The sequence below is a fragment of the Rhipicephalus microplus genome, chromosome 3 (genome assembly GCF_043290135.1).
Source record: "Rhipicephalus microplus isolate Deutch F79 chromosome 3, USDA_Rmic, whole genome shotgun sequence".
Lineage (NCBI taxonomy): Eukaryota > Metazoa > Arthropoda > Arachnida > Ixodida > Ixodidae > Rhipicephalus > Rhipicephalus microplus.
In genome coordinates this window covers 231,073,571-231,095,461 of record NC_134702.1, presented here as the reverse complement: position 1 = coordinate 231,095,461, position 21,891 = coordinate 231,073,571, and the positions used below count along the sequence as shown (strand labels likewise).

The 21,891-nt window shown below is 48.2% G+C and overlaps 1 pseudogene; it reads left to right on the top strand.

Annotated features, from left to right (window-relative positions):
- Positions 1 to 823: 823 nt before the first annotated feature.
- LOC142803158 (uncharacterized) lies at positions 824 to 3,185 on the top strand (annotated as a pseudogene).
- The last annotated feature ends 18,706 nt before the right edge of the window (positions 3,186 to 21,891 follow it).

Here is a 21,891-nt window from a genome sequence, read left to right as displayed (position 1 = left end):
GCAGCGCCTCCCCCCCCCCCCCTTCCCCAAGTGGTTTAAACAGGGCTGATGTTGAGCCTCTTTGATTGAAATTTGTGGAAACAGCCGAGGAAAATATTATGCGAGGCAGATAGCGACTTCGCCTGTGGCGTGCCGCGTTAATGCCAGTCATCACTTTTTTTTGTTCGCATATGTTTTGACACCTTTTTCACCTTGTATTTTACTTTTTTTGTACGCTAATCTACAGTGGAGTCTCTGAAAATGATAAAGACCGTGTTAAGGGATTGACCAATTTTTTAAAAATCCTGACCCCCCCCCCCCAACTCAAACAGATGGGTTAATTATACTTCAAAGTGAACTAATATTGTTTCGCATCCATTTTCAGTTTGTTTAAATGCAATACCCGAATTTCCGCGATCGTCCTCACGATTTTAACCGCCTCCCTGACACTCTGATTGTGCACGCAGTGGTCGCGGACAAGTTTGTATGTACAGTATCTTGGTAAGCTATATCTCCGTTAGCAGGTAAGTGCTTGGCTATGGCACTTACCCGGAATGAAGTTACACCTGAAGGCGCAAATATCACCAAGTTTCTTCAAGTAGTTTTTTTTTTGTTAATCCGCGCTAGCCAAACATGCCGGTACTTTTCGGAAAATTCAAATGTGCGTTCTCAATTTTAGGTAACAACTTTCGGCGAAGAAACACACCGAAGCTCTGCTCCCTCTTCGGGGACTACTCAATCAACTTGCCTCACTAGCAGCCCTCAAACTTGCATCGTGAGGCAAAACTAAACAGGCGCAAGCATGAGGAGGCAACGCGGGCGACGGAGCAACACCAGAGCGAAATAACAGAATTGACACTTTTCAGGCACTCTTGAACTGCCTTCCGCATATCAAGGTTTCAAAATTCTGGACAGTTTTTACGCAGCATGACTGTGTACTCTTCCTCAACCTGACTTTTGATGGTGCCCCAGCTGTCAGAAAATCAGTGAAAATCACAGAGGACCTCTCTTTCACGCTGTTTTTTCAAGACGTCGAGGTCACCAAACTTGATGGCATCGACATTCCCAAAACTGTGAATGACATTCGGTGCTTGACGCGTCTTCTGGAAGCTGTTGAGGGATTTGATGAGACACCTACATTGAAGTCCGAGGACAAGACCAGTGACATACTAAAGCTCGTGGTGTCGCTTCTTGAGGACGCAATGAATCAAGAAATGCAAGACGAGGAGCGACGCGATGCTTGTACATTCTTAAGGGAACAAGTCATGCTCCTTTTAAGCAAGTCACCCCGCTACTCGTCAGACTTGCTAGTATTTTCGAGCCTCCTATTTACCATCTCTCCTCACGCTTATAGATACTTGAGGAACTACGGAGGTCTCAAACTGCCGCATGAGTCAACAATCAGACGTGTATGCAATTCTCATGTTGTGAATCCGGCAGCTGAACAACAGGATGTTTCATTCTTGCTGTATGCGAAGAAACTCGTGACTGCAATGAAGGATCATAAAAAAACTGTGGTACTCATGATGGATGAAATCCATATACAACCGTATTTGGATTACAAAGGTGGCACAATCGTCGGCGTTGCCAGTAACACTTCGAATGCAGCCAAGACAGCACATGTATTTATGATGCAAAGCCTTTTTTAGCTCAAAAAAGTGTTGTTCATATTTTGCCAGTTGATAAAATCAAAGCTGAACAGCTTCACACTGTCCTCCGGAGTATCATAAGTGAGCTTAAAAAAGTCGGTATTCGCGTCATTGCTGTTATCACGGATAACAATTCTATAAATCGGAGAACAATGTCTCTTTTTGGAAATTCATCAAAAGTCAGCAGCTCCTACCCGCACCCATCAGATCCGACACGTCCTCTTTTTTTGTTGTTGATCCCGTTCACCTGTTAAAATGTGTTCGTAAAAATTGGATTAATCAAAAGAACAGCGGCACATGCATGTTTTTTCCTTCTCTTCTGGATCGGCATGGCAGCCCTAAAATTCTCACAGCATCTTTCAAGACCCTCCGGGATCTTCACTCAAAGGAACAAGATCAACTTGTGAAGGCTGCTCCAATGCTCTCAATCCTTCCAGCATGGAGAGGCAGAATGTTAAACTTGCCCTGAAAGTGTTTAATCCATCCACGACAGCTGCTTTAGAAACATATGACCAGCGCTATGACTTGCAGCACGCACCTGGAACTGCAGAGTTCATAAGGATTGATATGATATGTGGGGTTTAACGTCCCAAAAGCATAAGGATTGTAGAAACGTGGTGAAAGATTATTAATGTTAAGTCTTTCAACAAAGGACGACGGCTTCGCAATGTGCTGCAGACTCCCATCACGCAAACATTGTGCCCACAAGTGGAATTCCTTCGAAGCATCATGCAGTGTCTTGACGTGTGGGAAAAATTGAAGTTCGATAACGGAATTCTCACACGGGAGACCCACAGTGCTTTTCGACTCACTACAGAGACACTGATCAAGCTTGTCGCATATTGCCACGAAGACCTTGAATTTGACTATGTACTCCTGGGCAAGTTCCAGACAGACTGTTTGGAGGAAAGATTTGGCAAGTATCGACAACTTTCCGGGTCTCAATACCATGTTTCTATTAGGCAGATATATGAATCCGAACGCAAGCTTCGTCTACAAAGTGCCCTGAAGTTGCCAGAGATGGATGCGGAAACGCCTCCAATCAAATTTGATGAGGCCATTTTGCAGAAATTCAAAATTGAAGTAAATGCTAAGGACATTGAAATGAAGGCCCCTAATCTTCCTGCCATAACATACGTCGCAGGCTATTGTGCCCATGCGGCACTTAAGAAGCTGTCATGCACTGCGTGCAGAACAAACTTAGTGGAAGAAGAGGACATCGTGTTGGAAAACGCAGAAGTAATAGAGAGCATGAGTCATGGAGGACTTAAGTTTCCCCAACCTGCAGTGGTGAATGCTGTTATGACCGCCGAAATAGTGTTGGACAAACTACGAAGTCACAAGTATTCTACTGTCTTTCATGCACTCCCCAATCAAAAGCAAGTCCTTTTTTCGCTGACGTGCAACCTCTTGATGGAGGGCAGCCATTTGGAGGAATGTCATAGCGGTCACAGCCCAGGATTAGTGCTACAACACCTACTTAGTGCTGCAACTAACATTCTGCTGAAAAACTATTGTAAACTTAAAAACGATCTATATATATATATAACATTCTAACATTCTGATGAAGGCCGGACCCACGGCCGAAACGTCAAATAAAATAACTTCGTACGTGCGTCTTCTTTCCTATACGAATATATATATATATATATATATATATATATATATATATATATATATATATATATATATATATATATATATATATATATATATATATATATATATATATATATATATATATATATATATATATATATATATATATATATATAAGCCATAAGCCACGGCACAAAAACGAGAACGAATGGAGAGCTTGCAACGTGCCATAAGTACAGTGTCTAGAAATGTACTGGCTAGTGCGCTGAGCGCGGGCTAGGAGATGGCCCCGCAGCTGATGACTGCCGGCAGCGCCCGCATGGAGCGCTGCTGTGCGAGTGGGTGCATTTGCGTTCAATTGCGCTCCGCAAGCGCCGCGAAGCGTGCAGGAGGCCGAGCCGCGCGAGGCCAACTATTATTTTGCTGTATTTTCGGAGTGTTTTTTTTTTACATAATGCTTTATTGTATAAGAACTACTCTATTGCTTTCACAGTACTGGCGTTTTGCAATACCAAAATGAAGATAATTTCGTGGCATACATTTCGCCATCTGCTACTTGCCCGCAAAAAAAAAAAAAATAGAGACGCAGATCCCACGTAACTTGGGAATCAATGCTACGCAAGGTGACTTTGTTATAATTTTATATTAGGTGAAACATTATGAAGTGGCGCTAAATATATGCAAGAAATTGGATAGTGAACACTGGAACCAGCATTGGCGTTTCACGAACATTCGGCTCTTCTTGCAAAGTATTTCGAAGACCCTAAGTTAAGGGGGTGATCATGAGGGCACCCGGACGTAGGTGATTCGATAGATAGATAGATAGATAGATAGATAGATAGATAGATAGATAGATAGATAGATAGATAGATAGATAGATAGATAGATAGATAGATGCTCAAAGTGGTTGCAGTACGCAAAGAAATTTATTTTAAAACCCATTGACAGTATAACCACCAGAGTTATTTTTTAAAATGTGCTTTGTTCTTGAGCGCAAGAATTATCACAGAAGACCCTAAAACCTTTACCTCTTAGCCTGCATGCCATTAGGATTCGAGTGAAAACAAAGAATGATAACATGCCAATGAATAGTCTGACACTCACCGCATATGATACTCAAAACGTTGTTGGAAAGGGAGTCCGACGTTGACATGGGAGAAAAACTGTGTGAATGAAATTCGAAAGGGTATTTTCAATTTTTTAGATAAATAATATTTGAAATTTTGACTAAACGGCGATTTCATTCCCGACACCGTTCACCCTAATCCGAAAAGTATTTCGATGGAGTCGCTCTCAGAATGCTTTTCTCACAGGACAGCCTTCGGATTCAGCCTTTTGTCTGCCCAGGAACTTCCAGGAACTTTTTATCTGGATTACCAGGCTTCACAGCTTTTTTTTTTTTTCGTGCTGCTCCTCAGGTGAATAGCACAACCTATAAAAACATATTGTTACGTGAGTAACGAGACAAAGTATTGCGAATATATTCGAAAAATATATTTGCAAGGGCGGTTGCAGCACTGGCCAGTCTGGCTCCGAGCTCGAGCAGCCAGCGAGCCTCATCTTCCTCGTCGGGCGCACACGCGCATTCGCACTATGGTTTGTGGCAGCCTACAGGTAGCATAACCCCCGTCGGCAAAGGCGCCGTCTCGGCGCATCTAGATGTCAAGATCATTGGGCGAGTGGTACTGCTTCAGGCGTGCGACGTGTACGATGTCGGTGGCCCTAGGGGTGGATGAAGACGGCGAGGCAGCAGGAGTGATTTCATAAGTGACGGGAGTCACCTCACGAAGCACTCTGTAGGGCCCTGTGTACCGAGAGAGCAGCTTGTCAGACAGGCCAACGTGCCTGGTCGGAGACCACAGCAGAACCAACGAACCGGGCGAAAAGTGCACATCGCGGTGTCGTTGGTCGTACCGACGCCGTTGGTTTGCTTGGGAGGTCAGAAGGCGAGCACGAGCGGTTTCGCGTGCGTGGGCGGCCCGGCTGATGGCGTCCAGAGCATATTGTGAAGTTGGAGCTGCTGGTAACGGAATCGTCGTATCGAGGGGTAATGTGGGTTCGCGGCCGAACAGCAAGAAAAAAGGGGAGTAACCAGCCGTGTCGTGGCGCGAAGAATTGTAGGCAAATGTCACGTATGGTAAAGCGATGTCCCAGTCAGAGTGATCTGAGGAAACGTACTTTGCAAGCATGTCAGTTAGGGTTCGGTTCAGGCGTTCTGTGAGGCCATTTGTTTGCGGATGGTACGACGTAGTGAGCTTGTGGCGTGTTGCACAAGAGCGTAGGATGTCCGCTATGACTTTCGATAGAAATGTGCGGCCTCGGTCCGTGAGCAGCTGGCGTGGAGCACCATGTTGCAAGATCACGTCGTGTAGAAGAAAATCGGCGACGTCAGTGGCGCAACTTGTTGGAAGGGCGCGTGTGATTGCGTAGCGTGTGGCGTAGTCTGTGGCCACAGCTATCCACCTGTTGCCAGCAGAAGACAGAGGAAAAGGGCCGAGTAAGTCCAAGCCGACGCGAAAGAAAGGTTCCGTAGAAATATCGAGTGGTTGAAGGCGCCCAGCCGGAAGCGTCGATGGTGTTTTGCGGCGCTGACATTCCTCACACGCCGCGACGTATCTTCTGACGGACCGTGCCAGACCTGGCCAATAGAAGCGACGGCGAATCCGGTCGTATGTGCGGGACACACCCAGGTGACCGGCAGTAGGAACGTCATGAAGTTCGTGGAGTACAGCCAAGCGGAGGTGTTTGGGTATGGCAAGCAGCAGAGATGGGCCGTCTGGATGGAAGTTATGCCGGTATAATGTGCCATTCTGGAGTACGAACGAGCGATAGGATCGGTTCGATGGGGAGGAGTCGAGGCGCTCAATGATAGCTCGTAGGGCTGCATCACGGCGTTGCTCGTCGGCTATGTGGTTCAGTTGAGAAACGGAGCACACGCAGGCGTCGTTGTCAGGTATGGTGGCCGATGGGTCAACTGGATAGCGAGAAAGGCAATCGGCGTCCTGGTGCAGGCGTCCAGACTTGTATATCACAGAAAAGGTGTATTCTTGCAGTCGCAGAGCCCAGCGACCAAGTCGACCTGTAGGATCTCTTAAGGATGAAAGCCAGCAGAGCGCGTGGTGGTCGGTGACGACGGAAAAGTGAGTGCCATATAAATATGGACGGAATTTTGAGACCGCCCAGACAAGAGCAAGGCATTCTCGCTCCGTGATCGAATAGTTACGCTCTGCAGGTGTAAGGAGGCGGCTAGCATACGCGATAACGCGGTCGTGTCCCTGTTGGCATTGGGCGAGAACGGCTCCGATACCGTGACCACTGGCATCAGTTCGGACCTCAGTTCGGGCAGATGGGTCAAAGTGGGCGAGGATAGGGGGCGTCGTCAAAAGTGTTATGAGGTGAGAGAAGGCGGCAGCTTGAGTGGACCCCCACGAAAATGGAACGCCTTTCTTCAAAAGATCGGTAAGTGGTTGGGCGATTGCCGCAAAATCTTTCACGAACCGCCTAAAGTAGGAGCAAAGTCCCACAAAGCTCCGGACATCTTTGGCGGATTGGGGTACTGGGAAACTCGTGACGGCACGAATTTTCTCAGGGTCCGGTCTCACACCAGAAGCATCGACAAGGTGGCCCAGCACGGTAATCTGTCGGCGGCCGAAGTGACACTTCGAGGAGTTCAACTGGAGGCCAGCTTTGCGGAAGACGTCGAGAATGGCCGACAGACGCTCAAGGTGGGTCTCAAACGTAGGTGCAAATACGAGGACGTCGTCTAGGTAACACAGGCATGTTGACCATTTGAACCCGTGTAGCAGAGAGTCCATCATACGTTCGAACGTGGCGGGGGCATTGCATAGACCGAAGGGCATAACCTTGAATTGGTATAGGCCATCTGGAGTGATGAAGGCGGTCTTTTCTTGGTCTTTCTCGTCTACGGCAATCTGCCAATAACCAGAACGAAGGTCGATGGATGAAAAGTAGCGTGCGCCGTGGAGACAATCGAGGGCGTCATCAATACGTGGTAAAGGATACACGTCCTTTTTGGTGATTCGATTTAGATGCCGGTAATCGATGCAAAAACGCCATGTGTTGTCCTTCTTTTTAACCAGGACGACGGGTGACGCCCATGGGCTTGATGAGGGCTCAATAATGCCTTTAGTTAACATCTTATTCACTTCAGCTTGAATAATCTGGCGCTCCGACGCGGACACGCGATACGGTCGACGGTGAATGGGAGCAGCATCACCGGTGTTGATGCGGTGCTTTACAAGAGAAGTTTGGCCGAGTGGGCGGTCGTCAAGGTCGAAGATGTCACGGTAGGAAGCTAGAAGGCGTGCGAGAGCGGCTGATTGCGCTGGGGGAAGGTCAGGGTCGATCATGGGACGTATTGACATGTCGAGGCATGTGGCATCGAGTGGGCGACAAGGAAAATTGGGGCATGCGTCGGCTGCGAAAGTGGTGACGTGATCATCGGCTAAGGACCGCAACGTGGCAATTAGGATGCCTTCAGGGAGGACTTGCTTTGTGAAGCCGAAATTTATGACGGGTAGACGGGTCCGGTTGGAGGCTACAGTTACGATGCAGTGAGGGACGGTGACGTCACGTGCCAGTAGGACATCAGGAATCGGCGTGACGATGTAATTCCCATCCAATACGGGTGAGGTCGTGGCAAATTCGGTGAATGTGAGGGCTTTAGGCGGTAAGCGGAGGAAGTCTGTGGCAGAAAGGCCGTGTTGAGGTTCAGGGTGAATATCCGGCTGAAGAGGAAGGTCTAAGCAAAGAGTACCAGCGGAACAGTCGATGAGAGCAGAATGGGTCGACAGGAAGTCCATCCCTAAGATGAGGTCATGAGGACAGTTCTGGAGCACCGTGAATAGAACAGGGATGTAACGGTCGGCGATGCGTATGCGAGCCGTACACATGCCAATGACAGGAACAGTGCCGCCATCGGCCACACGTACAGCTTCGGTAGCAGGGGGCGTGAGTACTTTTCTTAAGCGGCGACAAAGATGAACGCTGATTATGGACACATGAGCGCCAGTATCGACTAGTGCCGACAGAGAAATACCGTCCACGTGTACATCGACAAGATTTTTGTTCGTATGAAGCGTCAATGGAGGGTTTGGTTCAGACAGGGATGATGCAGCACTACCTCCAGGGGCTGCACTGTCTAGTTTTCCGTCGGGTACGATGAAAAGTTAGGCGGCGAGTGATGGCGGCGTGGCTGGAGCGACGGGGAACGACGGCGTTGAGGGGACGGAGAACGAGCAGGAAGGCGGCTGTTAAACGTGTCGAAAGCAGGGGCGGTACGGCTGGACGAATACCGGCGAAGATCTTCATATGGGCTATAAGGTGCGAAAAACTGGCTCCTATGTGGCGGCGTCCAGGAGGCACGGCAGTAGCGGGAGACATGTCCAACGCGGTGGCACCGGAAGCAGATCGGTTTGTCGTCAGGAGTTCGCCATTCCGCCGGGTTGCGAGATCGTGGAGCAACAAATGGGTCACGTCGAGGTGCATTAGTGGGAATCGGTCTGGAGGAGGGGCAAGAGATGGGGCAAGCATCAGGGAACCCGCGGTTGGCGAATTCTTGTCGTACGACCGCCTGAATAACGGAGATCGCGGGGGTTGTCGGTATCGTATGTTCGAAAGAAGTGGGCTGAAGCGGCGCTGGACTTGCTGCTTCAAGTTCCCGTCGAACGATACGCGTTACACTCTGCTCAAAGGGCGGTGTGACGGTAGAATCGGAGCAGGTGGACGTAGCCGCCGTGTTTGGCAACCGAGAAAAAGGAGGGCGCACCCGACGGCTTTTTGCTGTTTCGAAACGGCGGCATTCTTGAATTACACGGTCGATGGTCGAGACGTTAGTGTACACCAGCAAATTGAAGGCGTCGTCCGCGATCCCCTTCAAAACGTGTCCAACCTTTTCAGCCTCAGACATCGCCTCGTCCACTTTTCGGCAAAGAGCGAGAACTTCTTGGATGTATGACACATACGATTCAGTTGGCGACTGGACACGGGTAGCCAGCTCCTGTCGTGCAGCTGCGTGGCGACCGGTCGGGTCCCCAAAGATGTCACGTAGCTTCTCCTTGAACGTGTCCCAGCTGGTGAGTTCGGACTCATTTGTCTCGTACCAGACACGCGGGGTTCCGTCCAAGTAGAAGAGAACATTAGCGAGCATCATGGTAGGGTCCCAACGGTGAGTTTGACTGACCCGTTCATAAAGGCGAAGCCATTTGTCGACGTCGAGGCCAGGTTGCGCAGAAAATGTCCCGGGATCACGTGGTGTTTGGACGGCGACAAAGGTTGTCGGAGAAGCCGCAGATGATGAAGCGGACGCGTTGTCACTGGAAGCCATGGCGGAAAGCTGGAGGATGCGGCCACTGCGGAGCTGCGTGGTGAGGACGGGGATCGTTCCACCTCCACCAAATATGTTACGTGAGTAACGAGACAAAGTATTGCGAATATATTCGAAAAATATATTTGCAAGGGCGGTTGCAGCACTGGCCAGTCTGGCTCCGAGCTCGAGCAGCCAGCGAGCCTCATCTTCCTCGTCGGGCGCACACGCGCATTCGCACTATGGTTTGTGGCAGCCTACAGGTAGCAATATTTTGTGCATTAGTCAAGTATGAAATGATGTGAGAACAAGGCTTTTGAAAGCCAGAGTGAGAAAGACACAATGTAGGCTTCACTTACAGAATTTTAATTGAGTTTAATAGAGCAGCACATTTTAGAAATCTTAATAACGGTAGCAGGAGTGCAGGACCTCTAACTTTAAGCTTTTGAATATATTGGCAAGAAATCTGAATATACGCGATTCTCTGTTATGAATTTGTTTCCACCTATAATTTATACACATTTTAAGAGCTTCTAATTACAGCTTCTAATTACACAATAGATGAAGAGAGCTTCTTAGATGACTACATGAAAATTTCAAGTAGCTAAAACATTGCTTTCCAGATGCCCATTATGCCTACACACAGGCCGACAATGCTAAGTGAGTGAAATTAATAATTAAGACCGCAGGGACAGCATCGGGCTTCAGACGTGGCTTGTCTCGGGCGATTTCGTTGACGACACCGTTCACCGTAGTCTGAAAATATCGTTCGATGTAGCCACTCTCAAAATGTCTTTCACACACGACAGCCTTCGGCGTCAGTCTCCTGTCTGCTTTCTTGATTTTGCTCTCCCATTCTGCAAGCCGTGCTGGGTCCGTCGGTGCGGTGAACAAAGACACCTTTTCCTCGTTCGAACGATATCCGCTCCGGCACAGCGGCACAAAACACGTCCTTTCTTTGCATTGCCGCTTAGCCTTCAACATCTCAGGACGTTGCTGCCCACATTTTGCGACGACGAACTTGACACTACAACAGGTCGAACACTGACAGCTGTCAAACGCTGAGCAAAGCAGGGGACGACAGGAGCTTGGCGGCTCTCATGCACGGATGGATGGATGGATGCTATGAGCGTCCCCTTTATAACGGGGTGGTGACAAGTATGCCACCAGGCTCGACAAAAAAAAAGAAAAAAAAAACCTTTTTTCTTTTTTTTTTATGTTGGCCTAATGCCTCTACTTCGATAAATTCTATCTTAATGGAAAAAAGGTAAATTTTCAGCTTAAGTTCTCTGCCATTTACGGCACACTGTCCATATTTTATTTTTCCAATATTTATTTTTGTCCTTTCTCTCTAATTTTCTGCCACCAATACTCTAACCGTCTCTTACTTATTTCAATCGCGGGTGTGTTCAGCTTTCCATTGTTGTCCCTAAAACCCAAGGCTTCCTGTAGGCTCGTGCCCAAACGTACACCTGGGAGGATATCTCCACATTCAATCAGAACATGCTCCGCCGTTTCTTTATCTTTCCCGCAGCATGTGCATTGTTCTTCTTCTTTACTAAATCTTGCTTTATAACTACGCGTTCTAAGGCAACCCGATCTCGCTTCAAACAGTAAAGCGCTTCCCCTTGAATTATCGTAAAATGCCTCCCTCCTTATTTCATTTTTGCCCTTTCGGTAGTTACTCAGAGCCGGTTTTTTCTCCATAGCTGCCATCCAGTAAATCCTCTCCGCCTCCCTGACTTTTCCCTTAACGCTCTTTGTTGACATATGGCTCACAATACCAGCCGTATATTTACTAGTGAGTCTTCTAGTTCTTTTTCTCCACTGTGTGTCCACGCTCTTCCTATACAAATAACGGAACACCTTCTCTGCCCATCTACTCTCCTTCATATTTCTTAGCCTTTCCTCGAACCTTATTTTGCTCTGCGCTTCCCTCGCCTCAAAACCTGCCCACCCCATATCGCCCTTTACAGCCTCGTTTGTCGTCTTCCCGTGAGCACCCAACGCGAGGCGTCCCACAGTCCTTTGATTTACATCCATTCCCGATTGCACCTCTGCCCTCATGCACACCACTGAGTTCCCAAAAGTAAGCCCTGGAACCATTACACCCTTCCACAGACCTCGAAGCACCTCATACCTATTGTATCCCCACAACGCTCTGTGCTTCATTATTGCCGCATTCCTCTTTCCTTTTGCTGCCGAGGCTTTTTCCTGTACCTCCATGTATCTATCACTCTCATTTACCCATACTCCAAGGTACTTGTATTCACTTACCCTCGGTATTTCTTGGCCTTGTATGGACACCGTCTGATCACAGGGATCATTGAATACCATCAATCCACACTTCGTTACACTGAATCCTAGTCCAAGAGCTTCACCTTCCCTTCCGCATATATTCGCCAGCTGCTGTATATCATCTCGACTGTCCGCAAATAAGACGATATCGTCCGCATAAAATAAACCTGGAAGCTTCTGCTCAATCATCATGCCGCCCTGTTTGTGTGACAGATTAAAACCAATGTTGCTACCTTCTAGCACTTTTTCCATACTCACCATGTACAGCATGAATAACAGCGGGGACAAAGGACATCCCTGTCTCAGACCCCTGCTAACCTCAACGTTCTCTTTGCTACGCATTCCTTCCCACTCTATGCAAACTGTATTTTCTCGGTATATCTCCCTCAAAAGCTGTATACAGTCGTCGCCCATGCCCATTCCTTTCAATATATCCCACAAAATTTCCTGATTAACGTTGTCGTATGTCCCAGTGATGTCTAGAAAAGCCACGTACAAGGGCCTATTCTCTATTTTAGATATTTCTATACACTGAGTGAGAACAAACAGGTTATCGTCTAACCGCCTGTCGACTCGAAATCCGTTCTGAAGTTCTCCCAAAATATCGTTATGTTCGGCCCATGTTTCTATTTTCATTTTTACTGCTTGCATCGCCATCCTGTATAGTACCGATGTAATGGTTAGTGGTCTATACGAGCGAATCTTGTCCTTTTCTCCCTTGCCTTTATAGATTAAGTTCATTCTACTTTGTCGCCAACTGTCCGGTATTTGTCCGTCCTTTAAGCTTTTTTTTACTGCTTTTAACAATGCTTCTTTAGTGTTATGTCCTAGTTCGTTAATGAGGCTAACGGGAATCCCATCTAAACCCGCGGCAGTGCGCTTTGGAATTTTTCCTTCGGCCTTTTTCCAGTTGAAATTATCAAGTACTAGCTCTTCCTCTGTTGCTTTCTCCGCCACACTTTTACTCACCGGGGAGATCCCCTGGACGCTCTTTTGAAACGAATCGGCTGTTACCTTTTGGATGTAACCTAGCGCTTCGTACCCTTCCAATTGATTTCCTCCTTCATCTAGAATATGTTGTTGCGTTGTGACAGACTTCCTACCTAGCGCCTTTATGTGGCTCCAAAAAATCCTAGGCGCGGCCTCCTTTTTTTCGTGTATCTCTGTCATCCAGCGTTCACTTTCACCTTTAATTTTTGCCTCTACCAATTTCTGTACAAGGGATTTTTTCTCTAAATATATTTCCCATATTTTTTTGACTTCGTCCTGCGGCCGCTTCTCCTTTTTTTGCCTTTCTATGCTCCCGTGATGCTTCGCGTCGCTTCTCGATCGCCTCCCGGATTTCCTTGTTCCACCAACTTTTTGGCTTCCTTTTTCCTTTCCAGCAAACAGTTTTCTTCTCTTTCCCTATCTCCTTCGTCATTAGATGTAACAGCTCACTATACTCCCAGTCCTTGCCTGGTATTTCGCCTACTTCTTCCTCGACTCTTGCGGCTATATTTATTATTTGTTTGTCATTTAAATACGAGCTGCCAGACTTTGATTCCCTGCTCATATTTTCAGTTTCGTATCCCATTTGTAATGTTATTCGTTTATGATCACTACCCAAGCTGTTAATGCCTTCCTCGTCTATCCTCATTTCTGTCAGTTTGTGGTAAATTCCTTCAGTCATGAGACAATAATCAATACTTGATTGCTTGTTTCCGACTTCCCATGTGATCTGGCCGTCACATTTAGGCCCCGTGTTAACTATCTCCAGACTATGTTGTTCGCAAAGATCTAGTAATAACTTCCCATTGGTGTCTGAATATCCGTCAAGGTCATGTATGTGGGCATTCATGTCCCCTAGAAGGATGATTTCGGCCCCATTACCAAATTCCTTAATATCCGCACTCATGCAATCCACTATCTCCTGATTCTTTTCTCTGCAGTTATTCCCCGTCCACAAGTAGGCTACCCCTAGCCACGTTTCCTTTCCACCTACTGTGCCCAGAACCCAGAGGTGCTCTGAACACGTCTGTTTCACTCTAACCCATTTGGCTCCGCGGTGAATTAGCATTCCTACACCCCCACCTTTCCTTTCCGATATGGTCCTGTTACACCCTTCCCAAACATAATTTTTAATATGTGGTGGCTCTTCCAAGTCTCTAAGGTGTGTTTCTGTAACCGCATACACGCCTATCTGTTCTTTGTTTAACTGCTCCTCAATCTCTAACCATTTTGCCTTCTTTCTGCCACCCTGCAAGTTTATGTAACTAATTGCAACACGCGCCTTTTTCCTTTTTCTTTTACCTTTTTTCTGGTTTTTCGCAATTCTACCTGTCAAAGCGTCCTCCTGGTTGTTTTCCCTGTTACGAGCTACCCCGGACTCCGAAGGGCCCGTGAGCCCCCCAAAAAAGCTACTGCGCGTCCTGCCAGTCGCCAGCCCACCTCGTGTCCAAGCCTCTTATCGAAATGAATCTTGTCTCTTTGGAATCCACCCCACCTGTGCACTTCCCTGTTTAAATCCACTACCTCGAAACCCTTCTCTCGACTAATTCGCCATATCTCTTTGTTTGCGTCGACAACCGCTCTTTGCAGGTTGACGTTGCGTACTGGTACTTCCGGTACTGTGCATACTACAATTTGCACCTGGGGGGACACGGTGCGCATGTCATCCACCCCTTTCGCCAAGGTCGTCGCTAGTCCTGACGATTCTTTTTTCAGGACGTCATTTAACCCTCCCGCAATTACAACGAGGTTACGATTGTTAGCTTTAGCTGCGAGTTGTTCACCCGCTTGACTCATTACTGTCCCCAGCGTTTGTCCTGGGAACGTCCCTATCGCAACTCTCTTGTCGCCTTTCACCCTTTCTTTGATTGCCGCTGCGCATCGGACTGATTTTGAGTCACCGGCGATGATGACCTGTTCAGACATTCCTTCTGAAACCTGCACCTGGCTGCTGACTAGGTGACTAGCGTGAGTCACGGCTGCTGGTTTGCTCCCTCCCTCCCTCAAAACTACTTCCCGGTAGCTGGGCCCTGTGGCCAATGTATCTGCCTTTGTCATGCCTGTTTCCTTCATCTCTCCCGCTCGGGGGGTCGTCGCCATAATGCTTCCGCCGTCACCTGCGTCTTCGTTCCCTTTCCCGACCTTCGATAGGCCCTTCTCGGCTGCCCGGAGCCTTTCTTCCATGGCTGACGTTTTCTCTCGCGCCTTCGCCAATGCATTCTCCAGCTCTGCGATTTTCTCCATGAGCCCACTCTGGACCGCCATCATATTTTTCATTTTCTCCTCGAACTCGCACTGTCTACACTTGGCGTCATCTTCTGCTTTCTCCTCCGCACTAATTTCCACCTTCCACCCTACCCCGCACTCTGAACACTTTACGGTCTTTTTGACCATGGCTAGCTCAGTTTACCGATGCCCACGTGTTAGAAAACTGTACTAAAATACACTGGTCTAAGCCAAAAAGAACCACAATAATAAATAAATACGCTACACTTTGCAGCACCTGCGCATGCACGTGGTCGGTCTACGCGCAGGCTTCAGCCACGTGGTGGCTGGAGAAAAAAAGACACAGTACAAAATACTAATAAAAAAAAACGTACACCGTACTAGACCTAATCAAGCTTTACGCTAGCGCCTTACGTTCTCATAACGCTACATACAGAGGCAAGCTGGAAACATGCAAAAACACTTATCTGTAGCTGTCATTCCGGAGCTCTCCAAAAACACGTCCGACCTCTACCACTCCGACCGCTCTTCTAGTCGAGCAGCGCCACCTCTCGTTTAGTCCTTGGAATGTCCGCTGCATGGCGGTACTTCTATATGATGAATATATGATGAAAAAGTGCGAGATGATGGTACTTTGAGTGTTCACTAGTTGGACAGACGCATGGACTGACGAACAGGTGAACGGACGCACGCACGGACGGATGGATGGACGCACAGATGACCTTCAACGTTCGCGGTATATCTGTAGCGTCTAAACGGGCCTAGGTTAAACTCGATCCCGTAATACTGACAGTCTCGTTTTACAGGAAACTTTTGATTGGGACAGATTGAAAACTTCGGCAGAACGTTTGGCACCAAATCTCACTGGAATTACGGTGGCGCATATTGCCGGGGAGTCGCTGTGATTTTAATGCCACGATTCACTAGTTCTGTGATACGCTACGCCAGGGATTCGGATGGCCGTGTTTTGTCAATGGATCTTGATTCTGGTGTTAGAATTGTGAATGTTTACGCTCCAGCGCAATATGGGCAACAAAGGGATTTATTTAATCACTTAGATTCTTATCCCGTGTCATTCTAGTAGGCGATTTCAATTGTGTTTTAGAACAGGCGGATTGTACGTGGCGTGTATTAGCGCAGTACATAAAAGAAAGGGACACGACACAGACGTAGAGATAGGTAGGTGCTAAACTTCCAACTGTTTCGATAGCATGAGGATTATGACGTGCGAAGAAGAACGGGCCCGTTGAACAAGAAATGAAGTTCAGAAGGGTTGATTATCGGGTGAGTTGGTCATCCATGAACGTTGCGTGTATTAGCGCAGTACATAAAAGAAAAGGACATGACACAGACGTAGAGATGGGTAGGCGCTAAACTTCCAACTGTTGGAAGTTTAGCGCGTACTTATCTCTATGTCTGTGTTGGAAGTTTAGCGCCATGACCAACTCGCCCGATCAGCAACCCTTCTGAGGCGGATTGTGTTTTCATCAAAGGTTCTCCAACGTTTACTGATAGAAACGGCGATCTAGGTTTACGGGAGCTTGTTGACGAGCTGTGACCAGAAGATGCTTGGTGGTATCTTACCCCGTCAAGTCAGGAATGACTTAGGCGGGGACAGGGAGCCGATCGATGATCGACCACTGTTATGTCTCACCCTCACTTGCTCCTAGCATGTACTCTAGCTGGTTGTGTTCTTCCACGTTTAGTGACCATTGCCTCTTTGCCTTGAGATTCTCTGACTCCAGTTTAGTACCTTAGGGCAATAGACCGTGCCGTTTGAACAACGGATCCCCAAAGATAAGGAAGCTGCAAAAGATGTAGCAGGGCTTCTTGTCCGCTCACTCCTTGGTGATCAGAATTTAGGCGGTAGCGAATGGGACACACTGAAGGCTGGAGTTGCGGAGCACTTCCGGGAGTTGGGAGTGGGGCGAGCGCGGGAGGAGCGCGCCGGGATCAAAGTGGTCTTTGACGCGATTCTCCTGCTCTCAAAGCCGTTGTCCGGCGGCCCGGGAACAACCGCAGCCCCCACTTCACTACGTAAGGAATATAGGGTCCTGCTTCAGCGACGCTGGTATCGCTTGCGAGCCACAGCACGCGCGGAGCAGTGGGAAATGGAGGCGTGGTGTTGCAGAAACATGTTCTTCGTAGCTAGGAAGAGCTCAGCTATACACCAGAACTCAGCGAGCTCAGTGCTTGCTGTCATTCTGAAAAGCACGTGGCGCCGTTGGTTGCAAGCGTGGCGAAGCAACACTCAACTGCCAGGCGAGCAGACTCTCTGCAAATCAAACGCGAAACTTCACAACTCGAGTCCTGCTTTAAGCATGTTTGGCGCTGTTATTGTGCTGTAAGTTTATGCTGATGTCGTGTGAAACGTCAAGGAGATGTTCCTCGACAGTCTGGAATGTCTGCAGCACGTGCTTTGCAGACTACGGAAGCAGCTTCATCAGGTACGTACTATTGCGATTGAAAGAAACGCGAGCAGCGGAAAGCGTTGCTTTCGACTCAGTCCAACTGCGGCGTGCCTTGGCTGTGACAAGGCAGAATTTGTGCTGTAAGCCGGCGTCAACGTAGCGTTAAAATCTGGTTCCAACTTACGCTAATGCACCGCTTGTGTATCAATTGCCAGTCCTGACGGGCACTCGGAACACACGCGCGGTGCGAAAGTGCCAGCCAGAACAAGATTTTAATATGTTACGGTGACGCTAGCCGAAAGCACATGTAGATTCGCCTAGTGACAGTCAAGGTATGTCACAGTTCGACCGGATCGACCGGATCATGCTTTCTGTGCCGTTCAAGCATCACGATAGTAGGCCGTTACGGTTGCACTAAACATGCGCGGTGCGTGCATCCACGCGTGAGTCATAATACGTATATCCTATTATTTACATGCGGCCTGCGGAAGAGTACAGCAATAGTTTTGTGCCTCATACTAAAGACATACTGCACGCAAATCGCTACTGTAAAGTGAAAAAGCTGGAGTCACGCTTGAATAAGCACAATAAGTTTACTTACTCGTACACTTCACATAGCTCGTGATTTTTCCTGTTGATTGCAATTATATCCTAGGGTGATGAAGCTCGGCGTTTTTCATTGTGGACAGAAATCTGGGTAATCGCAAAACACCGCACCGGCACGATTCCCGCGATGCACTGTGAATTTCACAGGCAGTGCTCAGCAATCTCTTATCCCGGCTGCAGCGGCTGCATTTCCGATGGAGGCGGAAATGTTGTAGGCCCGTGTGCTCAGATTTGGGTGCACGTTAAAGAACCCCAGGTGGTCCAAATTTCCGGAGCCCTCCACTACGGCGTCTCTCATAAGCATAGAGTGGTTTTGGGACGTTAAACCCCACATATCAATCATGAGCAATCTCTTCCTCTTGAGCTGGTTGTTTTCGCATCAGATGATAGTGCAGTGGTACCCAGATGACATTTTATAAGCAGCCGTAACATGAACAGGCGCTTTTTCGCATTTGAAACTCCCAGAGCCACTGCATTCCTTGCTAGCGAGGGGCGCCTTGGCAGTTGCAAACAAATTATGGCGTCTCTGGGAGCGAGGCTATACCGCCGAAGGCGCCTGGGTTCGAGATAGGCGTGCTCTCGTCTATAGCCTGTTTGGCCGACCCAATCACAGTCAGTTTAGTGGAAACACCCCTTTCGTCAAAGAGGAAGTATTCACAGCTCTCAAATCGATGAAGCATAATCGTAGCCCAGGTTCAGATTGTAACAGTCACGTTTTACGTCAAGTTTTGGAAGGTTTTTTTTTTTTGGGGGGGGGGGGGTCTTTTACCACATTGGCAAATAGGCTCCTCCATAAGGGGAGTTTGTCAGCAACTAAAAGGGAGGAGCAGATCACTCTGCTGTGCGAGGATGAGACGAAACGCACTGACCTGGGAGCCTGGCACCCTTCTAAACTGTGACTACAAGCTCACACTAAGTGCCAATCCGTCCGACTCACTGCAGTACTTAGTACTGTTTTGGGTCCGTACCAGGTGTGTTGTGTCCAAGGTCGATCGTGACAACTTCACGGTTTTGCTGTTAGGGATCTTATAGAATGGTTGAATTGACACAAACATTGTGGAATTATTCGCTCTTTTGATCAAGAGAAGGCCTTCGATATTATCAGTCTTAAGTACCTTTTTAAGGTTTTAAAGCAGGCGGTTTTCAGTGCCCAGTTAATTAAAATGAGTAGCGCCCCATATTTTAAGCCTAACTCTGCTGTCCTGATACAGGATCACGTCTCGGAGCCGTTCAATGTGTGCCGTGGAGTGCGGCAGGGAGGTCCACTTTCACTTCCCTCTATATGCTAGCGCTTGAGCCGCTCCTGCAGAGGCTTTTCAGTGGCACCGGTATTGCTAGATTTCCCCTTCCACCAGGTTCTCCCCCGGTAACAATGTTCACTTATGCAGATGACCTCTCCATTGTCGTCCCAGACGAGGCAACTTTTTGCATCGTCTTGGATGTTATGGAGGGGTACTGCTCGGCGAGCGGCGCCAGGATAAATAAGTCGAAGAGCGCAGTCATGTATCTCGACTGCACTCCATCCAGCCCACGTCCCGTACAGGGCCTTCCTTTAAAGGAGCGTCTACGCATATTGGCCTTCGATTTTTAACCGGATGGCCTGTCTACCGAAAACTGATGGTTAGCTAAGGGGAAACTGACCAACAGCATTCGGGAACTCAGTGCCTTGTCTTGCCCACTTACAGCTGGGGTCGCAATAATGAAATCGTTGTTGTTTAGTTTTCTTACGTATGTAGGTTCAGTTATGCCGGTTTACCCCCGAACCAGGCTTCTCTTGGAGGGTACCATTTTCCGTGTTCTTTGGAGTGGCTCAACTGCGTACTTGTCGCACCCCGTGCTCAAGTTGCACGGGGATGAATGAGGACTGGGTATTCCCCAGGCCTGGGCGTCGTGGCCACGGCGCTACACGTTAGATGGACACGGGTAGTTTTCGATCCTCACTCGAAGCTTTGCGTTGCATTTTTCATGTGCGCGGCTGAGGCTGTTCTCGCCTGAGGCATTTTAGAATTTGGTGCCTCGTGTGGGAAGGCATTCTGCCTTCTATGCAGGGGCCACTTATACTTTGGCCCGTCTCCAAGAAGTCAACCTTGACATAGATTTATCTCTGATCGAACTCCACGAGTTAGTCGATAGACTAACCCCAGAGTTACCTGCGCACTGTGAGAAGTTTGACCTGTCCCACCACAGTCCTTACTGGAAATTCATTACTGCCAGTTTCCTGAACGCCAAGCGCGCTACATTTATGTACTGCCTTTCCAGAGCGTGCCCCCTCATAACTTTCAGGCTCTTCACAAAAATACCTACATGAGGAATGTGCCCGTTATGTGGCAGTAGGGAGTACCTGATTCAAATTTTCTCTCAGTGTGCGCTACCAGCTGCCCTCCATCGATGGATAGCTAGCTTGTTTGGCCCCCGGGTGCTCCTTTCAACACCGTTCGTTTTCTGCATCCCCTGTCGGGACGAGCGGTTAAGCAGTACACGCTTCTGCTTGTCGAGTGTTCCTACCAAGTGGGGGTGGCACGATCACCAGCATCGTGAGCACCAGCGCTTCATATCTAATTATCGCTTCTGGTGTTGCCAATATCCACGTTGCTGTCGGTAACATTACTCAATTTGAACAACTGGTTATATATAACATATGCGGCTGTTTAACCCATGTCTGTGCGTGTAACTGTACATATCATTAGCGCCAGTTTGTAATGTACAGCTCAATAAAATATTACAAGACAGTCACCTTCCTCCGCAGGCTTCAAATAACCTAATTTCCCAAGGTACGTGGGATCTGCCATTTTTATTCAGGTGACTTCTCAATTTCACGTTTCATTGTTGCCTGGATACATGGAAGAAGGAAAGGTAGGAGAGGCCCTGACTTCACTCGTTGTGAAGCCACGATGAAGCCGGAAGTCGGCCATATTGACTGGGCAAATTATCCTCGCTTGTTTACATATGAAAGCGAAGCAGAAGGCGTGACTCCCTCTCTGTCTCAAAAAGCACGAGGCCTGCGCGCCGCGTGCGCCGGTGCTATCCGAAACCAACGGAACGGATTTCAACACGCTGTCCTGCCGCGATACGGTTTACGAAATCTCTGCGTATGGGTATTGTACTCTCACACTGCCGACGTTTAAGATAAACACGGCAAGTTGCGTGTTAAGCTTTTTTTTATTTGATGTGTTCTTTGTGAAAATAAAGATGACATTTCGGACATTGCCGCGCGATGAACCAGGCACCGAAACTTGCACAGCTTCTTTCAGATCACTTTTCCCCCCTTTTGTGCTTCTTTTTAGGCTTTATAAAATTTCGACCAGGCTGTGGGCTAGAAACAACGATAATAAAAATGTGTTCCCTGCAATAAACCTGGAGGTCCGTAATTATGCCAGTAAAGTCGGCGTTGGCGGAGCTTGCATGTGTGGCAGCCCGTTCAGTTTGCGCCGGCCTCTTTGTTTTCGCCCCTCTTTTGTCGACGTAGGAACTCGCACTGGTTCCTACGTCTATCCCAAAGGCAATGATTTCATTAGGACGAAAGCAGCGAAGACCACCCGAAAGTGCGTGGAAAGACGTCTCCAGTATGATTCACGCGCACTAGTAGCAACGGAGAATGGAGACCAGGATCGCGTTATAGGGCGAAAAGTGGGAAAGTTAGCCGAAGGAATGCGTGAGAAAAGGTCTGCGGGAAGCTTCACGCGCCGACACAGCCGCCAAAGACTGCAGGGAAAGCCAGCCAAATGCGAGGGAAGATGTCTCCGGGATAAGTTCCGGGACAGATTTTTTTTATTGCTGTAGCCACAAATATTTGCGGTGAAATATTTCT